This window comes from Cupressus sempervirens, chromosome 1, assembly GCF_028749045.1.
Source record: "Cupressus sempervirens isolate cs-2001-9-10 chromosome 1, ASM2874904v1, whole genome shotgun sequence".
NCBI classification, from domain to species: domain Eukaryota; kingdom Viridiplantae; phylum Streptophyta; class Pinopsida; order Cupressales; family Cupressaceae; genus Cupressus; species Cupressus sempervirens.
Window position 1 is genome coordinate 762,408,816 of NC_143118.1, and position 21,652 is coordinate 762,430,467.

Here is a 21,652-nt window from a genome sequence, read left to right on the forward strand (position 1 = left end):
CAGTGAAGATATTTTGAACAAGTTATTTTAGCACTCAAGAGAGGATAACAATTTCATTCAATATTTTTCTGGGATATTTTTAAGAATGATGTGCCATGCTTTTGAAATTACGAAGGAGCTCAAATGAATGAGTTAGTTTTTATTTTTGACATTCTCTAATGAAATATGGGAAGAACATGTTGGTTCGCTAGTATGTTTTGTAGTATGTTTTTAGATCTCATAGCAGATTTTTACCATCAAGCTTTTTGGATTACGATTAAGATCATCCGTACACAACGTAATCCAAAATTTACTGTAAATCTGTATGGTCGAAAGATTACACCTCTTCAATGTTTATTCTTTTTATTATTAAAAGATGGTTAGTTATTCATTCAAAAATGAAGTCTTTTTATTATTATTTAAAGATGGTTAGTTATTCATTAAAAAATGAATTATATAAATAGGATAAATTTGTATATTTGGGTTGGGCTAGGGGAAAAGACCCTTAGTTGTCCAGGCTAACTTTGTGCATCTAGAATTCCTAAACTGAATTTAGGTGAGTAGCTTGGTAGTATTTGTACATTTGCAATCCTTATCAAATGAAGAGCTAACAGGGTCTACACTTCAATTACGAAGCTACACAAGTTACATAAATCTTAGATAGTCTTGCCTTTTTATAATTAATTTTGAGTGCCTCATGAAACAACTTGAGTAGTTTAGCCCTTACAAAGAAGATTGCCTCACATAGTGGTACAATGCCACTTACGACTTCCAACTTCACAACTTCCTAAGTGATGAAGAATGTGCTCATTTGCAGTCTTCCTTGGTCAAACTTTGATGGTCCTTTGCTCTTTTGTTGTGAAATTAGAAATTTTGGGTACCAAATCTTGAAGGAAAGTTCCCCAAGAGTCACCAATTATGTATATTACTATGTAGATTGTTCTACCTTTTACATGTCGATATTTTCTAATATAGGTTAAAGTGACCTTTCTTTCCAATCCTCCATCTGTTGGAGGGATATGCAAGGAGTTTCTCTAGCAATAAACTTTGTCATGCATACACATGTTTGAGCATTTTTTTTGGTTTGAAGCACTAGAGGGAATGAAATGATTCCAATTATTGGTTTTTATTCCACTTGGACATGTGTCAAGATAGAGCAAGGACGCTTGGTGATAGTGCGCCAGCGGAAGGATTCCTGACTGATAGATCAACATAATATTTTTTAACCTCCTATATAATTATGGGATATGATACTCAGAGTCTAATATTGACTATTTTCATGTTAATTGTAATTTGATTGTGTCCATTTAAACCTTTTTAGTTTTGATTCATATTAAATACACTAGTAATTTATGTCAATTTGAGTATTTATTATCTTGTAAGACTCTAGCATCTTTATATTATAATTACTTACTAGTATTCATAACTACTTTTAACTAAAAGACTAGTTGAAGTGTGGGAGTGTTACATATATGTAAGGTTATCATAAATAGATGAATAGGTCTTTGTGAATGCTTTATTGTTTCTTAGATTTTATAGGTACATCCATGAAATGATATGAATGTTTAGATTTGTGTGTTGTCTTTATGATATCATTTCAACAATGAAGGGATTGTGGTATACTATGTTGGATGTTGGGATTTTCGGAAAGGAGATTGCATTATATGTTTTTTTGTGGTATCAATCATATGGTGCATACTTGAAAATAGATTCATGGATCTTTGTATATAATCAGTATTGTATCACATTTCTGATGTTATGATTTGTGTGAGTTACAATGAGTTGACCAATTTTTGGTTATTTGCCTTCTATAGTTATTCTGGTGATGACAATTTTGCATTATTTGGATCAATGCGCATTGATTATGCAGTATTTGTTGCCAACCTAGCAGTATTATTAGGGCTTTGATATGTGTTTTCTATTGGAGTAGTTCATGATTTTGGGATGTGCAAGATATTTTTGTCTTATGACAAATATTTCCTAGTGATGTTCATGATGAACAATGTAGAGTTATTCATCGACTTGAAGACATTAATATTGTTGTTGTTATTATGGTAGTGAATGATGATTTTTTTAATGGTTCTTAATGGTTTCGTATTGTTTTTGTTTGATGTTCTTGGCCGACTTGAATGGTTAGCATGCTGATTTGGATTTATAGATCACATGATGATCTAAGCATGTTGGAGATTATTTGCTTAGGTACTATCTATGTTCTAATTTACATATCTTGAATAACATTAGTTATTGTATCAAATTATTGTGGTTATGGTCTTGATTTAGGCTAACATTATTTTATCTTGATGTTTTGTATTAAAGGATGAAATCATTTTGTATATGCAAGTGATGAATATATAAGATGCAAATGTGTGTTGAGAGAAGAGGTACAAGTGGAATCTATTAAGACAAAGAGTTGATGTACTATTAGGGGTTCGCCTCCCCACCCCCCCCCACCCCCACTTTAAGCATCTTTGAGTTGTGATCTCTAGGCAATTAGCTTGAATACATGTGCATTCTTACTTTACATTTATCAGAGTTTATTTACCAATACATTATCTAGTGGTTTCGATCCCCATTGCGGTTTTTCTCCTATTAGGGTTTTTATGTAAAAAAATATGGTGGTGTGTAATGGTCACGTTTCTTTATTTTTCTTTAATTTTTATGTTCCTAATTAAGATGTTTTTTTGGTGAATGGATTTATAGATCAAATTTTATTGCATGACTATTTGAGATTCCTTGTTAATATTCTTAAGGTAAATATAACTAAGAGGGAGGTCAACTTGTAATCTATTAGATTAAAAAAAAACTCTACCACTTATAAAATAAAGCTCACCCATTAAACCATTTATCACATGCATGCAATGTAAATTTGTAAAACTAGCAATGAAACATCCACACAAGTAACACAATAACACCAATATTTTTCACGTGGAAACCCTTGGTCATAGATACAAACCATAGTGGGAATTAGTACCCACAAGTATTTTGCACTCTTTTGAAATGCACTTGATCAAGAGTGTCCCTATTAGGAGCAAACCTTGTTAGGAGTCACTTGATTACAAAATTTGCCTCTAGCCCAATTAGGAGCCATCCTCTTAGGAGTAACCTTGGAGGATTTCTCACTCAAACTAATGAGGGGGATTACACTTCAAACTTATCAGGATCCTTCTCCTTAAGTGACCCAGTTAAGGGAGTTATACTTAAGAACCCATTAGGATTCAATAAGGTAATGGATATGGAAATAATACTTCTCCATTTCTTGTACAAGTTGAATTTAACATACTTTCTACATCAAATTATAGGATTACATTTGTTAGCTAAATCGTAAACACCCTTTATGGTCATCACACTTGTGTTTACAACATCCTTGCAAATAAATAGACATCAATTTTCATAGTGGTCGTTGCCTTAACCTAAATGTTTTACACTTGAATTTCACTTTAGGCCACCCAAAAAATATTAATAAACCTAATCTATTCTTTACTAGATCTCCACAAACAACAATTTTAATCACACATCGATTCAACAAAAATTGTATGGCCTTACACACTCTTTCCAATGAACATGCATGACTTGGAGAAATTCAATCATAATGATTAATGTATGGCCAATGCATTAAAAGCATTCCACATCATTACGACATCATAACTTAACCTTGCATCTCTAAAGATCTACAAGAGTAAGCCCAGATTTAACTACTGGATCAAACATAAATTGTTCTTTCATTTTTTCCTAAAAGAACTTTAGCCGATCCAAAACATATCTTCCAATAAACTAACTCATACATAACTATAGCCATGATAACACACCTAAGTATAGATGATAAATCTTGAATTACAACATCTAAAACTTCACAAATTTAATAGACCAATTAAATCATTCATTGTTCATCATAAACTATAATACCCAAGAAAACTGTTACACTTTGATCAACTATAGCTTTATCCTGTGTGTAATACATAAAATTACACTAACATGATCTAGAGACATTTATGAGTCTTCCATACCAATTATGCATGCTAATTCAACACAAATCAAATGTACACTTGATTTGTGTCCTACACAATCAAGATCAATGCTAGAAGAATACTCAGCAATAAATAGTTAATAGCCAACATATAAGTTAACACAATAATTGATCTAATGACCATCAACCATTAAATACAAAATCTCTACAATATAATGTACATCAGGTATGCTAAAAATCTCCCTCTTTGGCATTGATGGGAACACAAAGATCAACACAAAGACTCAAACTTGGCAACATCATTATTAGATTTCTCCCCTTGAGTTGATGCATCCTCTTATCTGTAGTTTTGCTTCTTGTTCTTCTCCCCTCTTTAGGATTTCTTCTTCTGACAATCTTTGTATACTTCTCCCCATTTGACAACAATTCTAAAGGTCCCACTAAATACGAGTCACCTCTTCATGAATTTGCAACAACTTCCTAACCAACTACTCCCCCTAAGTAGTCCCTATAGCATCAACCCGATGTAAGATTATGCAATTAATCCTCTAGATTGATGTAATAATAACATCTTGCTTCTACTCAAGTATGGGAATTACCCCTAGCCTACCTCGTAGATTCTCAAAAGCCTCTTTAGATAATGTCTATGTGAAGATATCTACAACTTGTTCCTTTGAAGACAGAGTCCATCTTCACCTCATTGATTGCATTTTCTCTCTTAGAAAATGATACTCTATTGCAATGTCTTAGTCTTACGGTGTTGTACTTGGTTCTTTGAAATATTTATTTAACCGATGTTAACACAATAGATAGTCACTATTATGTGATCTTCTCTTTTATCCCTTCTGAGATTTGTTTTGTCCATATTGCTTGTGAGCAATTACTTGAGGCTGCAACATACTCTTCTTTATTTGTAGACTCTGAGATATAATTCTACTTTTTACTTAACCATGACACAAGTTTGTCACTTGGAAAAAATGTTCCACCACTTGTACTATTTTGTCCTTGATGTTTTATGCTCAATCTGTATCAATAAACACTTTGAAAGTAAAATCATTATTATGAGTATACCAAAGACCATAATTAGTCATTCCTTGTAAATATTTGAATATCCTTATCATTTTCAGCATGTGTGTCTCCTTGGGATTTTACTAAAATCTTGCAACTATCCTGACTACATGAGCAATATCTAGCCTGCTATGAAAAATTATAATATAACTTGCCAATCATAAACCTATAAAGTGTCTCATTCACTAACTTTGTATTATCTTCCTTAGATAACTTACATTTGGTTACCATTGGAGCTCTAACTTGGTTGGAATCATCCATCCTAAAGGTCTTCAACACTTGCTTCACATACTTACATTGACAAATGAAGATACCATTCTTGAGTTACATTACTTGTAGGCTAATGAAAAACTAGCTCACCAATTGTGGACACCTCAAAGAATTTAAACTTCTTGTAGGATGCATAGGGTAGTAGCATCCTAAGAACTTCAACTCTAGCTACTAATTCAAAAGTTTCAACATAATCCGATCCTTTGTCTTGTGCACATTCTTGCAAATAAGTCTTTCTTTATTTCCAATTACTGCACCATCTCCATTCAACATGTTTCTGAACACCCACTTTGTGCCTATCACACTATTATTTGCTAGTCTTGGAGCTAAATTCCAAGTATCATTTTTTCTCAATTATATCTAGTTCTTTTTCCATAGCCTTGCCCCAATTCATTCTTTAATGCTTCATTGATTGTTCTAGGTTCAAATTGTAAGATAAAACAATTTCTCTTTCTGACTGTTCTTTTGACTTGTAAACGTGAATCCTTATCTCTAATTATTGATTATAAGGAATAATTTAGCTTCACATACCTTGGTATTATTGATTCAACCCCTTAGGCTTCTTCTACTGATTGAACTGCATTTTCTTTTGCATTATTTTGTTTAACACTTGTTTTCTCATTTGGTTGTACATAAACAAATTCATGATCATTTTCTTATTCATGTTTACTAGAATCATTTTGAATAGTAGATCTAATTAGAAATTCATCTTCCTTCACATTAGCACTTTCAAATTTTGTTTGTCCCTTTTTAGAACACTTGTATGCTTTTCTTTTGGAAGAATATCATAGTAAAAGTCCTTCATCACTTTTAGGATCAAACTTTATATTAAATTCATCTCATTTAATATAACATTTACTTCCAAATACTTTGAAAGAATTCACATTAGGAGTATGACCATACCATAACTCATAAGGACTCTTACCAATTCCTTCATTCTCTTGTACCTAGTTCCTACTATAGATTGCAATACTCATTCCTTCTCTCCACTACATCTTTGCAACATCACCTTGAATCAAAATAGTCTTGGAAGCATCAACAATTATTCTATTTCTTCTTTCAGAAATCCCATTGTGCTAAGGATTCCTCGCAATAGACATTTTCCTCTCGATTCCATTCTTGTCATAGTAATTAACAAACTCCCAAGAAGTATACTCTCCACCTTTTTTAGATCTCAAATATTTTAGATTTTTACTAGTTTCCTTCTCAACTAAAGCTTTTAACACTTTGAATTTTTTAAATTCTTCTAATTTATCTCTTAAGAAAGTTACCCACATTATTCTAGAGAAATTATCTACAAATAATATTAAATATGTATCACTATGATGACTCCTAGTTTTCATAGGACCACACAAGTCAGTATGCGTTAAGTCTAAGATATTCTTAGATGAATAATATTTTCTAGTAAAGGTAGTATCCCAATTGACATTATTTGCACATAACATTGTCAAGTTTGACTAATGGAGGCAATTGTATAATTGCATTAGTCTTACTTATCTTGACCGAGCTATCAAAGTTTACATGGAAAATTTTCGTATACTATAACCAACTATCCTCAACTTTAGCAAGCAATCAACTGTTAACAATAACACTCAAGTGGAACAAGTTACCTTCATTTTGTCTCTCAATAGATATCAATTTTTCCTAAGGTTCTTAGAATCTTGTACATACCTCCCTTGAACTCTAGATGATAACCTTTATCTTTAAGTTGACTAATACTAAGTAGATTATGCTTTAAATCTTCAAGAAGATACACATCAACAATATTAGTTTTATTATTCAAGGAAATGGATCCTTTACCTTTGGGAAAACATCAAGCATCGTTACCAAATCTAATTACACACTATCAAACTCTTCAATCTTGATGAAATTGCTTCTATCACCAATCATGTAATGCAAACATCCATGGTCAATGACCCAACCACTACTATGATCTATATGTGAGACAAGAGAGCCTTCTCACCTTCATCTCCTATAGTATCTTCCTTGATAACAACAAACACAACTTCATCATTTCCTTTGGAGTTAGCATATATCACTCTTTCATCAATAGGAACATAACATTATTTCTTTCCTTTTCCTTTGTATTTCCTTGCCTTATCCATTTCATCAATGCAAGGACATTTAACAACAATGTGGACAATCTTTTTACATGAAAAACACTTTGCAGGTAACCCACCTTTGTCTCTATACCTCTATGCAACTTCCTTGAAAGTAAAGCTTCCAACTCATCTTGTTTTCTTTTTTCATCAAGAAATGTATTTATCTCTTTTACTTCTTTGCCTTTACTTCATATTTCCAATGATAAGGAGGCTTTAAAAGTTTCTTCAACTTTGGGAATACTATTATAATAATTGTTCATCTCAAATGTATTAAGCTTACTAATCAATTCATTAATTTGAACTCTATTAAATATTCTTAGCTCAAAATTTTTGAAACTCAAATGAAATAAATAGTAAAAAAGATTCTCAACATTTGCTTACCACTTCTTCATTACTCAAGGTTCCATTGACACTGATTGTAAAAAAACTTCTTTTTACCTATAACCACATTAAGAAATATTTTTACCTTCTACCATTTTCATGCCATCATATTTTCCTTGTTATCCTTTCAACCTTGACAATTTGGACATGAAAATCTCCACCATAGATGGACTTAACATTTTCCCATATTTCATATTTAGTACTAAGACCACGAATATCAACAAAAAAATCAACATCTGATCAACAACTTACAATGACATTGAGAGCTAGCATGCTTTATATTTCCAACTTCAATTGATTTAGTGTTAAGTATACCATTAGGTATGGTATATTGGTGCTCAACATGTGTCCGATATTATGGCACCTTTGATGTAGATCTCCATCCTATTACACCATATGGAAACAATTTACTTGGAAAACTTTGGACCTTTTTTATTCCCCATCCTAATGTTTACCTCTTGTTGTTAGGATTTTTCACCAAGAGGACCCATGCTTTGATACCAATTGTTAATGAAGGATTTGAGCAATACAAATCCACAAAACCTGAAGAACACCTATGTGCAAGAACCCTCCACAGAGAAGAAAAGACAAAGAAGAGGCAAGGGTTTTTCTTTGAGAATATAGAAAATTATATTATCAGACTAAAAGAATGAATGAAATTTATAATTGATCAATCCTTATAGAAGGAGATCGTAAAACCTAAAATGGTAACCCTAAGAGGTAAATAAATTTTAATAATTAATATTTAATTATTAAATGGAAATGCAAGTGCATAAAGGGAAATCTTAAGAAGGGAGTAAGGTAATTTAATAAATGAAATTAAATTAATGCTTTACCCTAACACAGTTAATATATTTAAGGTCCAAGATTATGGAGAGGAGGGGGGGGGGGAGAGGGGGGAGGGTTGAATCAATAATCTATCAAATTCAAAAACTTCAATCACTTATCAAACGAAGTTCACCCAAATCAGGTCTTAACCATTAACCCATTTATCACATGCATACAATGTAAACATGTGAATGAAACATAAAGTAAAACGTCCACCTAGTTAAGAGCTTAGTCTAGTTGGAAGGTTACAATAATACCCTATTAGGAGCATAACCTATTAGGAGTTACTTGGTTAAGGGACTTTCCTCTAGAATTTTTACCCTATTAGGAGCATACCCTATTAGGAGTTACTTGGTTAAGGGACTTTCCTCTAGAATTTTTACCCTATTAGGAGTAACCTTACTATAGTATTTCGAACTCAAACTAATGAGCCACCTAGTTAAGTGGATTACTCTTCATACTTATAAGTATCTCGCTCACCTTATTAGGAGTGATTCGATTAAGGGATTTATATGTGAGAATTTGTTAGGATTCAACAAGGTAAGTGATACAAAAATACTACTTCTCTATTGCTTGTATATACACAATTCATTTTGTACCAAATCACAAGAAAACATCCATTGACTGGATCACACACACCCTTCAAGATCATCACACTTGCATCAACAACATCCTTGTATATAAATAAGCATCTCAATCTTCATAGCAGTCATTACCTTACCCTAAATATGTTACACCTGGATTTTACCTTATGCTTACAAAAACATATTAAGAAACACTAATTTATTCTTTACAAGATATGCACGATCAACAATTTTAATTGCACATCAATTCAACAAAGAACATCTAGCTATATGAACTTTTTCCAATGAACACACCCGACATTGAGAAAATTGATCACAATAACCAATGTATGATAACCACATCAAAACTTAATAGTGTCAAATAACCACTTAACTTTACTTGAGGGCCATTACCATCACAGAGAAATAAACAAAAAAACTAGATATTCATAATATATTGTTAGTGTTGTTTCCATTTAATTACTCCTAATTCCAAGGATGTTCGATATGTACATGTCATTTCTATTATTTGACCATAAGTAGATTTTTACTCTCCTCTTTCATGGCCTTGCAAATCCTTCTAGTGCAACTTTGAGGATAATGTTCAATATGTACAACACACACACACACACACACACACACACACACACACACACACACACACACACACACACATACATATACATACACACACACAAGCATATATAAAACAAAGTTTTAAAAATAATTAATAATAAGATTATGTTAATTGTATAATTTTTTTTGTAGAAACCTACAATAACTTCCTCTTTATATTGCTATGCATCGCCCCCCACCCCCCGCCCCCGCCTGACATTGTGGTTCATAGCCACATGCTCTAATCCTCTGAGCTACAAGCCCCAACTCCACCAGATAAAAAATATTATTGCATTTAGCAGTGTGGAATGGGAAAAAAGAATGTCAGGGTTTTATTGATTAAAAAATAAAAAGGAAATAATTAAGCCTTTTATTATTCTGGCATTGAGCTATTTTTCCATAAGGCTTCCCTTGCAATATCGTCACCGCAGTAAAGTTTAACCACTTATTAGAGACTGAAATCTACGAAGGACTCTTTTTCCAAAAGAGGTTTTTTGTTATCAACTGAGTTGTTTTTTCTTTTCATATTTTTTTTCTTGAATAAATTCTCTTTTGTGCAGGTCATCGGGTCTGCATTTAAACTCCAAAAATTGTATTGGATGGGAGATTAGGACTATTTTTTAGTATATAGATTGAATAATTCCATTGATATGAATGTTATATATCGAATTAACCTCCAACTATGCCTTTGAACCCATCTCATATTAGCACAGTGGTTGAAAGAGTACCAATTTTGCTTGGACTTCAAGCAATTTAGCTTTAACCATTCTAAAGATTTTCTCATATTGGTTGGGATTGGTCAAAAATTTCTCAATCAATTACAAAATGCTATAGTTCTTCCATATTGATTTTTTTCCCTTTTAGAAGTAATTTGTTGAGATCATGCACTTTTCTATCTACAAAATGCAGTTGGTTGGATCTAGCTAGATTATTCAAATATATAACTTGCACACACTCCCTTTCTGAAATAGGTTAGTACACCAAGCACCACACTAAGATTTAGTATATTTGTTTCTAAAATATTGGTATTTAACCTAAAACCCTTAGTAGAGGATTAAAAAATTAGGGAAATGAAAGAATTGGTTACGTTTTTCATACGCTCTCCCCTCATAGATAAGGATACCTTTACAAAGTTTTTAAAGCGGGTCTATTTTATCATTTATAGCTACCAATATACAATGTGGTAATTGGTCCTATTTGTTTTATATCTTACAAGGTAAAGTAATAAATTACTTTACAAAAGTAGGTATTTTACGAAGAAAGACACGTCCGCTTATTTGGTTCTATTACTCATTTGATCTTATAATCTATCTTTGTAATAGATTAAAAAAATACTTAATATACTTTTGATATGATAATCAACAACTTCCCCTCTTTCTTAGTACCTTTGGTGGGCTTGTTTTTCCAGCAATTACAATGCTTTTTCTTTACTTTTATATTCAAAATGATGAAATATTATGAATATGATCAATCAATATAGGTATGTGATATTTGATTTATTATTATTATAGATCTATTCATATATGATAAATACTTCCCCCTCCCCCCCCCTTCTTCCATATCTAGATACATATTTTATTGCATCTCCCATTATTTGTGTGGTTTTGACTTTATGTATTCTTTGATGTGGATGAATGAGATATTTGGTGATGGCTTTCTTGGGCTCTAGCTATGTCTTGTTTCTCCTATGTGATTAGCTCAATTGATTATGATACAATTACTATTTTTATGCTATGCTTTATTATTGACATTGTGAGATGCACCTTGTATAGTTGATTCTAGCATCCATTTTGAGATGTTGGAACTTTGGTTTTGATTGGTTAATGCATTGTTTGGCTTTCAATGTGACTTGATGGTGTTAATGAGGTTTGTGGCAATGACTATTTAATTTTGATCATTTTATGATGATACTTCGTGCGTACCTTTGAGATGTGATCTAGTGATTGCACTGTGTGACGTGTTTGATCACCACACTTCATTTTATTTATTGTATCACTGTTGATTTATATGTTAGAATATGTTGTTATTAATGTTTTAATTATAAATGCATGACGATATTTTGGTATAATACATTATTATGATGACTATCATGGATATTTGGTTTATTTTAATTCGAGATTAGAGATTATGTTATCTGGATGATTTTACTAGACTTTGTAATTTATATTGTACATTATATGTTGTTGGATATCCCAATTATTTACTTTCCTTGATGGTGTTACATTGTTGCAAAATACTTTATTTAAATCCTTTTAAATTAAATGCAATGTTAATTTATGATATAATGTGTATTTCCTTACTGCATAATTACTATGCATTTTTACCTTTGTGTCAACATGAAGTGAGACAAAGTCATAGTCACTTGTGATATCTACACGTTGTATTGATGTGCTTTACTATTGTTATCATAGATTTCATGTGCTTTGGCTATTACATTATGAAGATCTACACTTTATGTTTTCTTATTCACGTGAATATGTAACAGAGACATTCTATCGCATGTGCAAGATTTGAGTGCATCTATATCCTCAACAATGGTACAAGAGATAGTAAGTTTGGCCTTGCATACTGAGCCAATGCCATCTCTATATGAATGACATATGCATATTATTATATTATTACCCTTGATACTTGTGGTAAATCTGGATTGATATTACATATTGTGTTAGACTTATGAGTGTGTTTGTGCATACAAATAGTCGCATGAGGTTTCATATTAAAATATTATTTTTAATGTATTGTGGAGATTTTTAATAATTATTTTAATTATTGAATTACTTTTTGTAGTTGGATTCAAGCTAAATGGATTTGACTTTATTTAATTGTGAAAATGGCTAATTTAATTATTTAAATAATATATTGTATAAGTCACTTGTGAAAAAGTGCTTATAATGCCAAAAAGTGAGATTTTACACTCATTTCTCATATTGTGTTTGTGAGAAAAGAGATTTTTGCTCAAGCCCTATTGTATGCATTTTAGATATTTTCTTGTTGTAGCTAATCTGGTTATTGGGTTTTAGTGTGGAGTGGCTTGTTATATTCATGCCAAAATTGCTCCACTTGACTTAAGGTTTCATCTAAATTCTCATTTATTTCACCCATTTCTGGGTTTTAATCATTTGTACGAAGTAGGTCTTTCTACATTTTTTATTTTCTTTTTCTTAACAAATGAAGTAAATCTCTATTAATTTTTAGGCTAATAACTAGTGTTCCGTTACAATTTCTTGCTTTCCTTCAACTGTTTAGGCTAGTGGGAATATTTTGTGTTTTGTCTATGCGAGTTTTGTAGTTTTAGCATTGTTATGCTACCAAATTCTTGTGAGGTTCCCAGATCCAAAATTTTATTTGAGAATTATATTTCTAGGTGGATTTAGATTAATGGGTTTTAATTTCTTTAATGTTTGATTTTATATTTTTTGTCGATGTCTTATTTTTTATGTCATCAAGAACCTGCTAGCTATCATGTTTGGCATGATCTAAGTAATGAAATTAACATTCTCTACTACAAGGAGTATGATAATAGAATTAGAATAGTCATAATATATTTTGGCTATATTTGTATCTTGATTTGAAAGTGTCATTTCATCATTAAAATGTTGAGTTTTACCCTGTAATGATTTTTGCCAAAATTTGAGTATTTTGTTTCTTTTGGGAAATTTTAGCCTTTCTTATTTCTAATGAGATGATTAGTGGATTCTATGAGAATTCATGCTATTTGAAAAGTGGCTAAATTTGGGCTTATTCTTGGTTTTACTTGATTTCTCTCCTTGAGTGTTTTGGGAGTTGAGATATGTAGTGCCTCTCCCATTTGACTTTTGTAAGTCGTCCTGATGGATGCACCCTTGCTGATCTTTTTTTGTGATGGATCATGATTGTGACCCTGAGTGGTCTACACCGTTGAGGTGTTTGGATTTATATTTCTTTATCAGTTGCGTTGATTATGCTTTTGACTGATCTTTGAGATTATGATGTGATTCTTGGTTCACTGAGGTTTGTGCCAGTGGTTACCAGGATCGATGTGGTATCATGAGGTTGTTCCGTGATTACCTTGAGATGTGTGCAGAGATTGCACTATGTTCTTTTACCATGCTACACTGGACTAGGTTCCTGTAGCAGTGGTTAGTCATGTTTATGACTGTGTTTGCTTATGTGTTTTAAATGCCCTTTTAATGCAAAGTAATCAATCATTATTAAATGTGTAAGTAATTAGAATGGATTGTCCATGTTGATTTATTTGGTTATTTGTTGCAGGCATTTACCTTGTTATATTTCTGATTAGAGAGATATTTGTTACTCATGTGATGTTTACATTGGAGAGGACCCGAGGGTCAAATGTTACTCTTTGATTCTAGTATCATAGATTTTAGACTACTATGCTGTTCAGTTAATCATATTGCATGATGATGCCATTTTGAGATGACAGTGTGTTTTACGATGTTATCTGGTTATCTGGTATTTGGACATACCTCTGATTTTATTATGTGATGGATTTAATGCTATGGTTATTTACTTCATTCCTGCGTTGCTATGCCTTTTGCGAACGTGAGTGATGTAAATAGATTATTTTAATATAATTAAATAAATGGTTAAATTAGGTGATTTAATGCATTTATTGCTTCGGCTATGGTATTATATGCAATTGCACTTGATCGTGTTGTTTAGTGTGCAGGATTTATATCCCTGGCAGTGGCACATGGAGTTAGTGATTCAGCCGTTCATATTTTACCAATGTCGCCTTTGTATGGTCGACGCATCCTTAATTAAATGTTTAATTTAAACCTTTCGGTGATTATTAAATCCAAAATCATTTGCATTATGTGATTAGACCAGTAAGCGTGTTTGTGCATTTAGAGGTTCGCATTGTCGCGAAAGTTGTTTAAGGTGATTTATGTGTTTTTGGGTTTTCGGACTTTTTAATTGATTTATTTTAATTTCTGGTAGCTTTGCCATAGATGAATTCCTATTTATAAGAATAGCCTGTTTTCGTTTGGGTCGATTCGAGGTTTAACTAGATTGGCTGATTAAATGCCCTAATCGATTATTCACCCGAAAAGTGAATAAATATCCAAAGAGGAATTTAATTCCTCACTTCTCACTTTTGAATTGGAAAGTTGGAGAGTAAAACCCAAAATCCTCTTCATGAGGATTTACTGTTTTGTTCATTGTGGGAGCTACGGGCGTGGGATCGTCGCGAGGTTGAGCTCGTTGGATCCAGCTCGGGGAAACCTTGGATTGCCGCGATTTTCAGCTACTTCTGCGGGATATTTATTTTATGGTTCAGATTCCCGTTTTTCCCTTTTGGTTGTGAGGTAGGGCTTTCCCGTTTTATTGTTTCTGCTCCGTTTCAGCTTCTGTTTTTGGTAGCCGTTTGTTTGGAGGCTGAGAACTAGTGTTCCCCTCTGTTTCTGTATGTTAGTTCTACCCGGTTGGGCGGGTATGAACATTTCCCTATTTTTTGGGATGAGGGTTTGGGATTTTGCACCGTTATGCTGGCCGTTTTTGCATACGGTGTCCAATTTTAGTTATTTTTGGATTTTTGGAGTTTTTGAACCCAAAGGCCAAATGGGTTTTAATTTTGAAGTTTTTCAAATTTTTGGGGTTTTTACCTCGTTTTGCGTGCTGCCATGTTTTCTCGGGTTTTCTTAGCACAATGTGGGTCATGGACCTTGATGATCCGTTTGGATATCAGTCAGACCACTTTTGCACTGTTATGTTGCATTGGGATGCGTGTTGCATCTGTACTCCCGACGTTGTGTTCGGTTGAGTGATTTTATACCTGGTGTTATGGTTTCCTTTAGACCTTTGCTTTTGTTTCGTGAATGCTAGGATTCGTGTAGAATCCATACTCTCGGATTGAGGCCGATTGAGTGAGTTCATGATGTTTGGTCTTGTTACATCATTGAGATTCGTGTAGAATCCATACTCTCGGATTGAGGCTGATTGGGTGAGTTCATGATGTTTGGTCTTGTTACATCATTGCGATTCGTGTAGAATCCATACTCTCGGATTGAGGCCGGTTGAGTGATTTTATGATGTATGGTTTTGTTGGCTTTGGGATTCATGTAGAATCCGTCCTTCCTGTGTTGCTTTCGATTGGGTGTTTTCTTTGCATTGTGTTCTCATTCCTGTCCTTGTGTTATGATCTTCATGATGGTGGTGCACCACACACGAGTACGTACGCGTACATTTGTTGGGTGACTTGTGAGGCCCGATCTTCCGTGGATTTGCCGGAAGTTATGATCATTGGGGTTGGGATGGGAGTATGCATGCCCACGGGCACTTGTCGTAGGATGAGCATGGGTAGGGTAGGGTAGCATATGGAGGGGGCTTCTATCCTGTAACCTGGTGACTACTTCCCGGTTGGTAGAGGAAGTTTTATATAAGTGATAACTAAATAAAATGTGTGATTGGTAATAAAACTTAAGATAATAAAATGGTACTTTTGTGTATTGGCCTTCCGTTGAGGGAGTTGAGCTACACAGTGTATTGGCCTTCCGTTGAGGGAGTTGAGCTACACAGATCCGAGCTTGGGCTTGTCGATGCCAAGCGACTCTCCATGATGTCAGCCCCTACTTAGTAGCCTTTTGAGTGTCTGACCAGGACCTTTACTCCTTGCATTGTCTTAGGTTCTTGGTTCAGCCATCATACTGTCTGGCGTGAGTGTTAGCCTTGGATGTTGTGATTTTGTGTGTTTGTGGTTGGATCATTATCTCCATCAGCACGGCGGGTGTGGACCTATGGGTGCCACGTGGTTGGGAGGCGTAGCTTCCTTCACCACTGCTAGGGACTGGTGTACAGAGACAATCTTTGTCCTAGTGCGACCGTTGCTGAATGTTTTCACTTGGTACTTCGGGTTCCGGAGTATGCTTTCTTGTGATTTATGCTTTCATTGGAATGCTTGGATATCATGTTTAGATGATGTTAGTTTATTTGACGCATTCCCTTATTATGATGTTTAGCATATGATTAGATGCTGTGAATTATTGTATTAAGCATATCTATTGCTTATTGATGTTTAGCATATGATTAGATGCTGTGAATTATTGTATTAAGCATATCTGTTGCTTATTGATGTTTAGCATATGATTAGATGCTGTGAATTATTGTATTAAGCATATCTGTTTCTTATTGTTGTTTAGCATGTGATAGGTGATGTTATCTACTATAGGATTATCTTATGCTTTACTACTAGCATGTTAGATTTCCTTATGCTTATATTGTTGCATGTTTTTAGTAGTGACGTCCCTATTACGACAGTACCGAAAATTTGGTTGGTGGCTTGGGATGTTACGCGCGGGGGATGGCTAGGACCCACGATGGTCTTATGATGCTATTGATGGTTGGGAGGAACCGCGTACTTAGTTTGGTTGTTTTGTTCCTAAGATGTATTTCTGTACATTGCGATGTTGCTTTTGTTCTCTGCGATGTTTATTTCAGTGTGCTCTTTGCTGCTATAGTTAGATGGATAGATGTTCTCCTTTCTATGTTGTTCTTGCTCTCGAGTGTTCATTCCTCGAGCCTTTGTGGATCCGGTACTCCCTGGTGTGGAGGTTCTTTTGTCAGTTTTTCCCCGTTTTTGAGTTTTGGAAGTGTTTTTGCTTTCTATGGGCGACATTTGTTTAGCATTGTGCGACACTGATAAAGTATCGCACGCCCATAGAAAGAATGTCGTACGATACTGTAAAGTGTCGCACGCATTACTAGAGAAGTGTCGTACGACACTGGAAGAGTGTCGCACGGCTTTATGAGAAATGTCGCGCGATACTTTTCTAGTATTGCACACCTTCTTGAGAAGTGTCACACTCAGTAAGGGAGAAGTGTCGCCCTCCCTTAGTAAAAAGTGTCACACGATTTTTGTGAAAAACCTGCGCGTGTCATCAGCGGGCACTTTTCTTCGTGATCTGATCTTTTTGAGAGTGGTTTTGGATACCCTTTTGGGCGTTCTTCGAGCCTATGTTGTTGCATTTTGAATTCAGGAGGTTTCTCTTGGAATTCAATTTTTGGGTTTCTGTTGTTGTCCTTCGAGGTTTAAAATATATCATTTAAGTATAAGTTGACGTATATTTAATTCCTTATACGTATATTTAATTCCTTATATTTAATTCCTTATACTTAAGATATATTTTAATATATGCGACAAATCGTTTGAGGTAGGTTTCAGACCTCTCAGAGATAAGTTATGGATTCTAGGAAATTTCAGGGCTTCAGAAATCCAGACTTAGCCAATTTTCAGGGCTTCAGGATTTCAGGCTTAGCCAAATTTTGGGATTCTGCATTTTACCCCAGCTTGGTGTTTTTTTGATGAGTTGTCATTTCTTGTGCCCTCATCTTGTTGTTGTCATTGTTGTCTTTGTTTGTGTGTGTCAGTTTGGTAGTGGCGTTCGGAGATTCGTTGGTTGCCGGGATTGTGTTGAAGTCTTCCGTTGCGATCGTTGTGATCCCTGTATGATGTTGCCATGTGCATTCATACTTGTTAAAAAAAAAAAATCTTGGCTTGATTTGAATCCTTGTTTCCAAGGATCTCCGGGCGGGGCATTACAAGATATCCTCTTCATCATTGATGTCTTACTAGTGATCTGTCCTTATGTTGGCATACCACATGGTTGAGATTGAATTGGCATGTGATACAAGGATGTCAAGTGTTGAGACCACATCTAGGTATGTATTTGAGCTACGCTTCTATGGTGAGCTCTAAGTGACCTATGATCTTGGTGTTGAGAGTGATAGAGCTTACCATGTTTTGTGGTTCATGACTTTGGGTGTCTCTTATGGTTTTACCTTATTCCATTTCTTATAGTGTATACTTCGTTATTGGAATAAGATGAGATTTTTTTCAATGTTGAGTAGTGGAGTGGAGTGGCTCTTCAAGATGAGATGGGGCATAAAGGGTTCCTCGGGTATCCCTTGATAGAGTTCCTAATAACTGATAATGTAACAATTGAATGGGATCAAAATACAATAACAAGAGTTAATGCAACCACTTTTTTACCATTTAAGGACATTGATATGTTATGTCATTTTCTTGTCATTGTTTGAGGATATTGATATAGTATAGTACCTTTCCATCCATGGGTGTTGCTATGGTACATATAGTCTTGTTGTGTACATATGTTTATATGGGTTAATAGAGATTCCTTATTGAGAGAAGGATTTCTCAAAGATGCACAAGCCACCATGTGTTATGCGATGACAATCCACTCTTAAGTCTCCACACCAAACATTTGTAAACATTAAGTAGTGACACTGGTGTATTATGTGTGTGCTCCATATGTTGACTATTCTTCATGATTTATTGTATCCTACATCTATGTGAATTGCATCAAATTACCATACTTCTTACAAGATTATGCATTTTATTGGCATGCATGTTAGACACTCCTTGCTTGCATACATTCATTGGGTCTATTGTTGGATTACTATATCTATGGGCATGGTTGGGTGGGCTTTAGGTTTCAACGTCGTAGGGTGGCAATGCATATTACCACTTCTAGGCAATAATGTATTGGAATGTACTTCCTCTAGTTACATGACTTGGAGCTACATAGCTCTCTCTACCTTGATATATCATTGTATTGTTCCCATTCATGCATTTGATGCTCTTGATTATCCTAGTTCATTTATGTCCTTTATTTATGCATTATTGATGTAGTTGAGTATTTACAACCTTGATATTTGTGTATATGTTACTCCCAATGTGAGCTAGTTGCTTCTTAGATGTACATTGGGGATTTCCATAGAACTTGTTACAATTTTCATTAATTTTGGGCCAAGATTCACCAATCTATATATGCGTTTGCTCGTTTATGTTTGCACTAATTGGTGCCTTCGCCTCATTGGATTGAGACTTCTTGTCTTAGAAGGATTTTATTTATAGATCAGTGTTTGTGTAGATTGGTTTCTCCACCTATAGTTTGATGTATACACTCTCACTAGTTTGCTAATTTATATTTTTGGGAAGTTTACCAGATGCCAATTGGCATCTTTATTGATTACCATCTATGCTTCCTCAATCAATCTTTATTTGCATGTAAGGTCTCCAACCAAAGTTTAATTGCATTTAATTAAGGCATATGGGGGTTTTGTGGATATTTTGGGATTGGATTCTTAAGGGTCCTTAACTTTTTTATGGACGTTATTGATGCTCATATTGGTTGCATGCTTAACTATTTCTCTCTGATCATGGTTAGATAGTAATCATAGTAAGAATATTTTTTGATCTTAAAATGAACATTTGTATTATGAGATTGATATATTTGTGTCTCCCTCTTGTTATCCATGAGTATTTTTTGGCTTAACCTCTTGTGGTTTATGGATGATGTCCCAATCCTTGAAGGGAAATATCAAGAACACATGTTCTTTATTTCAAGTATGTGTTGAATGCTTGGAGAACTTTGGAAGTTCTTTGTAAGGACTTTTCTTGTCCATGCAAACATGTGATATTGATAATATTACCTTGTGTTATGGTTATTACTTTTGTGATGCATTCATTTACATGTTGCTTATGTTTGTAACTTGGATTTAAAAGAAATGTTTAGTGCATATTTTATCTTTGTATTCTAAGGGTTTCCAAGAGGGGCATTACACATCTTGCTCTCTCTATCTATCTATACCTCTCCATCACACCCTTATGATACCTTTAAATCTCTACATCTCTATATTTTGTGATGGTATGATTGATTTCTTTTGCATTGAAATAAAAAGTTTAGTATGGTAATTGTAGTGCATAGGTTGTATGGTACACATTTAGAGTCCAAGAATTGAATTTATCAAGATTAGAAATAAAAATATTTTAATCTTCAAATAAAAGAAAATGAGACACTATAGAACAAGCAAAAAGAGAGAATAAATATAAAGCATATGAAAAAAAAAAAACACAATTTTATATATATATATATATATATATAATGTAACTCATAACAGAGGGTTGTTTATTAGCACCAAGAACAAGTATAAAATGTATGTGATTAGGTATCACTTAAGCAGGTGATTTGATAATGCATGAAATAAATTCATGGAAGGAAGAAAGTTGTTGTTAAGTATTTAAATGGAACTGTTCCAATTTACATGACTATAGAGGTGTGGGAGTAGTATGTGTGTAGGAAAACATATTTCAAATAGATATGAGCAATATTTTGCACTACGAGAAGTGAGAGAGGCAACCCGAATAACAAGAAAACTCTCCAATTAGCTTATTTAATTTCAACAATGTAAATACTACTGCTAGAGTCGATGGACCATCAGTTTTTAATCAACCACATTGACAAGGATGACAAGACAACCTTTCACAAAATAATAGTGGATTTTGAAGTGAATGTTGCATGGATATACATGGATTGTAAAATGATGTAAAGGAGATGGAAGATGGACATAAATTATACTTATTGAATGATAATAAGAAAAACTAGTTAGAAGGTTCAACTTCACACTTGCTACTTGCATTTGTTTGGAGGTTTTTAAAACCTTTTCAAAAAATCCATTTTGTGAATACCTTGCAATCATGGTATTCCATATGATTTCATCTCTTCTGAGGCATTTTCTCAAATAGTTGATGGGATTGTCAATACTTCTACATTCTACATACATACCCACTAGGGAAGTTGCAATTACAAACAATTTTAGAAATTCATATATATAAAGTATTGAAAACAAGATTTATTAAAATAGTATTGAGAGATAAAAACTATTGAGTTACATGTTCAATTAATCAAATTGTATATATTTTTTCAGTCAAAATTAATATGTTATTTACTTATACTAAAAAATTCAATATGTCAAAATAATTAGTACAAAATAATAAATTATTTTTTATTAAAAAAAATAAATTCAAATAAATTAACATTATACGACTACTTTTATTGCATTTAAATCATGCATGATTATAA